Genomic DNA, 7534 nt, shown 5'->3' on the forward strand with positions numbered 1-7534 from the left:
TTTTTTTTTTTTTTTTTTTGTGGTGGTGAGTGAAATCTGCAGTCACAACTTTAGAGTGTGTATTAGGTAAATCCACCCACAATAAATCATACAAAAGAGATAAATCGTACTACAAAAATCTCGTGCAACAAACTTACCCAAGAAGTCGGGTGTTAGCATGACTGCACCAAAATAATGTTTCACCTAGTTATTCACTCTTTTCTGAGCGAGAATTCAACTATCATTATTCTCAATTGGACAAAAGGAAAAAGTATCATCCATGTGATGAGAGTTAGATATATTTGTGTGTTAATTAGATATATAATTTATAATATACTTAACATGCTAATCATGTGATTCCACAATTGAAATAATAAATATAATGCTGGGGTTATTTCTTGTATAAATAAATTATATATTCCCCTCATTTTTATTTACTGTTGATTAGGTATAGGGAAAATATTTTTAATTAGAAATTACGTTAAGCATATTGCTTTTTTATCCTTAATTTATTAATATGTTCAAAAAAAATTATTTGCAGACTTGCAGTCACATTTGTATTAAACGGGGCTGCTTATGATATTGAAATGTTATTTTTCAGTTCTCTCTTAAATTTATTACCAGACGTAACAATAATACATTTTACATTTATTAGATAATCTTCATGAATTGAACAATTACCACATCACGAGTTTAAAAGGAATTTATTTAGGGTTTATTTGGTAATAATTTAGAAAATGGATTTCATATTCTCAAAAAAAAAAAAAAAAAGGATTTCATAGGTCATTTAAAAAAAATTACAGTTTTTCGCTATCTAAGAAATAATTAAATCAACGAAGAGTAGACATTCTAGTCATAGTCGTTATACGGTGGACCATGGTCCACAATGCATTGTGGTCATTTGAGGACCATGATCACAAAACGTCGTCGTTTCATTAAATAAGAGAAACGGCTGTCGTAACTCTCAATGGAGCTCCGTAAAGGATACTACAGTTCATCTCAAAAGATATTGCCTTACATTTAATTTGCTTTTATATTGTCCAATGAAACTGTAGTTATATCGAAATGATATTGTAGTTGTGTTGAAAGAAAACTGCAGCGTATTATAAAAGAAACGGTAGTTGTGTTGAAAGGAAATTGAATAACAGTTTCACATATTTGAGTGTATAATGTCAAATGAAATTGCAGTTATATCGAAAAGGAACTGCAGTTGTGTTCAAAGATAACTGCAATGTATATAAACTGAAAATTAACGGCGCGAAACGGAGGTTGTTTCAACTGTTTGTTTTCATTAATCAAAACTACGTCATTTTGATGCATGGTCCACAATCTATTGTAGACTACGATTCACAATAAAATTTGCGTTCTAGTCAAAGAACAATTCCTTTATCTTCTGGATTAATATTTGGATTGGACTACATTAGCTCACTTACAACGCGAACTGTGCAAATAAAGTGCACAGTTGTAAAGTTGCACAGTTGATCAGATCAATTCATTGATTTCAAGTATTAAATGACTCATATATGTCCACAAGGACTCATATAACATGGTAGACTCACAGGAACACTGGCATGTTTGTGTATGTGTGTTTGTGTGTGTGTGTGAGAGAGAGAGAGAATTGTACTATAATGTTTTTGTAACGAGGAACAGAGACACCACATCACAATCCACAAACTAGGAATTGTAGATCTTAGATTGGCATGTTTTGTTCAATGATGTTTGCCTAATAAGCACATTTCACGTGGTATTATTTTAATTTATCTTCAGTCCACACCTTTAGCAAATCATTTTTATTTTTGTTTAGGTTTCTATAATTCTATAACAATCAATGCACCCTTCACTTAGCCGACAAAGATTATTGAGTTAGTAAAAGCTATCCATTTCGTTTTAAATAATTTCAGTATTTATTTGTAGTTTTTTAGTGATCAAATTAAAAGTTTATTATAATTATGAGTTAGGAGTATACGCATTATAGGAAGTGTCATGCCAATAACTAAATATTATTATTAATTGAATCTTAACATTAAGGATATTTCTCAACTTGTTTTTGATTGAAAAGGGGAGAGAAAGTAGACTCTCAAATTAAAACTTTATAATGTAGAAGTGAGAGTAATAAGTTAAGGAACGTTCTCACGAAGAGTAACTAGTTTAATTTTTGTGGTTAAAAGAACTATGGTAATCTGAAATACAATGAGAATAAAAATGAGACAAAAGAAAATCGATGAAGAATAACTCAAAATAAAATGTTGAAAGCCCTTAGAATAAGAAACCTTGGTTTAGACAATATCTACCAGTGCAATTTAACGTTGATTATAGATTCAAAAAGTAATTAATATAATAAGCACTTGAATATAAAGTGAGATCATTTCATTCTTGTTTCCCCTTAGTTGCAAGTAACTAAAGCACACGCAGCTTAATTACCCATAACTACTAAATAATCTAAGACAAGCGCTATAGATTTACTTTAGTGGCATCAATGGAAATTAGGAAAACTGACAAAGTAAATAACACAAGTACAAGAGGTTGCATTTAATTTAGAAAAATATTCTACCTGAGACCAATTATCACTAATGCGTCAATAATTAATCTCAATTGCTACTGAAATTAGAATAACTCAGTAGCAGAAATTATTATCTAATAGTAAATAATTATATATATCAAATAAATAACTAGTAGGTCTCCCTAGTAATTAAATGATACAACTATTAAAATAAGTTAGAAGAATATTTAATATCCAAATGTAAAAAATTATATAATAAAATTAAATTTAAAATTAAATTTAATAATCTCCCAAAATAATTAATTATTTTAATATACTGTTGTCATCTATTTATACTAATTGGGCTAATAAACTCTAGCTAGGATTCATGGTGAAAAAAAAAAACTGTAGAATTCATTCCATCCCTAAAAAGCCAATTGTAATCCACTCATATTAATCTAATACTTATACTAAAAAATATAATACTAACAATGAATAAAGTATTTGTTACTTATAGTATAAATTATAATACTTTTGAGAAAAATGTAATACTTTTATGGCATGTTTGGTTAGATGTAGATTGGGGGGAATTGCAATTCAGTGAATTCCCAAACTACAGTGTTTGGTTGAAGGGAATTGCAATTCCGCAGAATTGCAATTCCCTCCAAATGTTAAATTGCAATTCATGGGAAGTACCCCCATGAATTGCAATTCGGTGGAGAGGAGGGGCAATTTGTTGGTGTAAAGACAATTTTGCCGCTCTTCCCATATCCTTTGTTTTTTTTAAAAGAATTTGAAAGAATTATTATTATTATTATTATTATTATTATTATTATTATTATCATTTTGAAAGAATTATTATTATTATTATTATTTTGAAAAAAATTATTATTATTATTATTTGAATGAATTATTATTATACTTATTATTATTTGAAAGAATTATTATTATTATTATTACTATTATTATCATTTTGAAAGAATTATTATTATTATTATTATTTTGAAAAAAAATTATTATTATTATTATTTGAATGAATTATTATTATACTTATTATTATTTGAAAGAATTATTATTATTATTATTACTACTACTACTACTATAACATCTACCACAACATAAGGGCATTTTAGTCATTTTGTCACTTTTTACCTTTCAATTCCCTGTACTCTTATTTCTGCATACCAAACATTGTAATTTCAATTCCTACTTTATTCATTGAATTGCAATTCCACCGAATTACAATTCTTTTCCCCCATAATTCCCTCCTCCTAACCAAACGCCATGTTAAATCAAAATGTAAAAGTATTACATTTTTTTTCAAAAGTATTACATTTTCTCTTATAAGTAAGAGACATTTTATTTCTGATTAGTATTACTTTTTTCATTATAAGAAGTACATCTTTATATTTAATCCGATCCGTCTCATTAATGAAAATTCGTGAAAATAGTTTCACACAAATTTTTGCATAATCCAAAAAATTTAGCAACAAATTGAAAACGGCAAATTATGCCGTGGACCCAGGTCCACCTTGCAAGGTGGACCTGGGTCCAAAACTACGTCGTTTTGTCTCTTTTTTTTCTTTTTTTTTATAATTAAATTAGTAAACACATTGCTGAATTAGAGTTGCCCAAAAATGTGTGAATGTAGAGGTTTCAAAGTGTGAATGTAGAGTATAGAAATCGTGGATGTAGACTTATGATTGTGTGAATGTAGAGTTGCTCAGAAATGTGTGAATGTAGAGGTTTCAAAGTGTGAATGTAGAGTATAGAAATCGTGAATGTAGACTTATGATTGTGTGAATGTAGAGTTGCTCAGAAATGTGTGAATGTAGAGGTTTCAAAGTGTGAATGTAGAGTTATGCATGTGTGAATCTGTAATAGAGTTAAGAAGTTCTAGCAACTTGTAGCCCTGTAATGTGTGAATGTGGAGTTCTTAAGTTGTGAATATAGAGTACAGGACCTGTGAATATAGAGTTTTGAATGTGTGAATGCATAACAGTGGTAATATAGTTACTAAACATATAATCCTGTAATGTGTGAATGTGGAGTTTACAAAGTGTGAATGTAAAGTATTATACAATCCTGTAATATATGTGAATGTGGAGTTTACAAAGTGTGAATATAGAGTATAGTGTATATGAATGTAGACCCAGGTCCACCTTGCAAGGTGGACCTGGGTCCACGGCATAACAATCCATTGAAAACTCTGCAGCCTCCATTTATTGTCGATTCCTATAAACTAGATGGAAGAATGACTTTGTGAGCTTAACACAATTGGGATCCATTTAAGGATTATATTTTTATAATGATTAAATAAGCACTCTGTAGGTATAGTAGGGCAAATTATACCGTGCACCACGATGCACATAGCAATGTGCATCACGTACGTAAACGATGTCATTTTGAGCATTGTAAACTAACCATTCATTTTTTTAGAAATCACGTTTCTCGTTTCGGTCCGTCTGTGTATTATAGGTAATCGTTCTGTGTATTGCATGCAATCATTCTGTGTATTCCAGGCAACCGTTCTGTGTATTCATGTTAGTAACACATGTTGTGATGTGTTTGTGCATTCGAATGTTTAGGAGGATGAGTTCTGTGTATTTTGTGTCAATATTCTGTGTATTCATGTTATTAACAGAGGTTGTGATGTGTTTGTGCATTCGAATGTTAGGAGGATGAGTTCTGTGTATTTTGTGTCAATATTCTGTGCATTCTGGGCAAATATTCTGTGTATTCTAGGCAAACGTTCTGTGTATTCTAGATAATGATTATGTGTATTATAGATAATGAATTCCCTGGAGTCATTCGCATCCGCTTTCACTAACATCGAAACGACATCGTTTTGGACCAGGGTGCACATTGCGAAGTGCACCGTGGTGCACGATATTACGATTGGTATAGTAGTAGTTGATTCAAAACATCCACATTGGTTTAATTAATTCATTGTTAAATGTTTTATTCACAAACTACCTAAATTAGTACAAAACATAAACATTATCATATGATTTAAATAAATACTAATATATTATGCTAAATAATGCTAAATAAGTATTGTATTTGGGTTAAATAAATGATGACTTTGAAAGAGTTATCTAATATTTCCAAAATATCTATGATTTTTTTAGTGTTTTAAACATCAACTGTAAATAGTTAATGATGATGATGATGATGATGATGATAATAATAACAACAACTAATCGCTATAACTCATGAGAAAATTTTGCCATTTTCCTCATAAATATTATAGAAGAATCTCTAACTTTTTTTATGATCTTTATAAGACGACACTCTCGAGCAAATAATTATGTGTAAGAGAAAATGACAGTTTTAGTCATTGTTAAAAAATCGCTAGCTGCTTCCCGTGCCTAGGCGGCAATTAATCGGCGCTAAGCGCCCATGTATTTTTTTTATTTTATTTTTATTTTTATAAATATGTTTTTTTTAATTTTTTAAGACTTGATAATTATAAACTATTTAATACTTTAATATTTAATACTAAAATATTAAATATTAACCTTAAAAAATCTAGAGTTCGAACAATTTAGGGTTATTTTGCACAAAATGATATCGTTTTGAGTTAAATAACACATTTAAAAAAAAAAAAAAAAAAAAAAAGAAAAAAAGAACAATAGCTGGTTGGTGCCTAGACCACCGATTATGGTGATACGATAGGCGGCCAATTAGCGCCTAGCGCCTAGGCATCGATTAGTCAGCCCTTAGGCGGGATTTTTGCAACAAATGGTTTTAGTCCATTAATTATACTCATATTGTATATGTAAGCGTACAAATGATACACATTTTACTCTATTTTATTGGCTAAATTATTTGTCAAAACTTAGTTTATCTTGTTAGACTATATTAGGTTCTGGATTATAGCCTGGGTCTACTTCAGAAGCTACAGTTTTCAGCTTGGATCTACTTCAGAAGTTTATGTACCTGAGTCAGAATGTGGACAAGGAAGAGGTGAATTTCTCTAACATAAAGGTATTTTGAACTAGTTTTAAGGGCAGTATTTTGAATGGAATGGAGCACCTTGATTTGAGAAATTTAAGCAACACATTATTAGTCTAACTGGTTATCATATTTCGAATATAAAAGGAGGAATATGAAGCTCATGATGATAACAAACAAGTGCTCTAATTGGTGATTAATATTCTAAACTTTACATTTTGTCATATCTCATCTTGAAGTGATAGAAGAGCTCTACAAGGTTCATCATGTAAGATGGTCATGTTGCGTTGAAGTTTGAAGTGTTCATTTGGCGTGTACATACCCATTCAAGTAGCTAATGAAGATTGAGTTGGTGTGAAGAATAGGGGCATAGTGTGTATAGATATTGCTTCAACCCCTATAATCTTTTGGTATCATCTAGTGAATTGGGCTGATGTGAGTTGTCCCATAGGTGTAGGAGAATTTGTCTGAACTACGTGATCAATTCTTGTGTTCCGATTCCGTTCTTTACTTATCATTATTTTTATTCTTAATCTGTAATTGATATAGACTATAATCCATATCTTAATCTGTTTCTGGACCAAACTTATATTATGATATACATAATTAAAAATATTTGAAACACTAATTTATTGAGTTCAATTAAAATCTAAAACTTGGTTTAGAGTTCAAGTTTTAATTGTAATAATGTGAATAATGTTTTAACTTTAAATGTAAGCAAATATATTATATTTATATAAGTAATTGCGGGTAGAAAAGATAGAAGATGATGGTAAGTAAGTTTTAAAAAAATGATAACGGATGTAATCATAGTAATGGATAAATATGTAAGTAAATAATTGTGAAAATGTGATTGTAGTGATCTATAGCAAAATATATGACAGAGATTTTGTTTTCAATTAAGAAAACATTACTGGAAAAGGAAAAAAAAAATTCTCCAGTTTTCTATAAAATTTGAAAATGTTTTGAGTTTTCAAAATGAAAAATTGTGCTAGTAGTAAACATGTTTAAATTTGTTTTCAATTCTCCAACAATCCAATTCTCTAGTTTTTCAGAAAATAAAAAAATTCACCAGTTAGATCCAAATAGCCTTGCACAATCATTATTGCGTGGACCATG

This window comes from Ipomoea triloba, chromosome 15, assembly GCF_003576645.1.
Source record: "Ipomoea triloba cultivar NCNSP0323 chromosome 15, ASM357664v1".
NCBI lineage: Eukaryota > Viridiplantae > Streptophyta > Magnoliopsida > Solanales > Convolvulaceae > Ipomoea > Ipomoea triloba.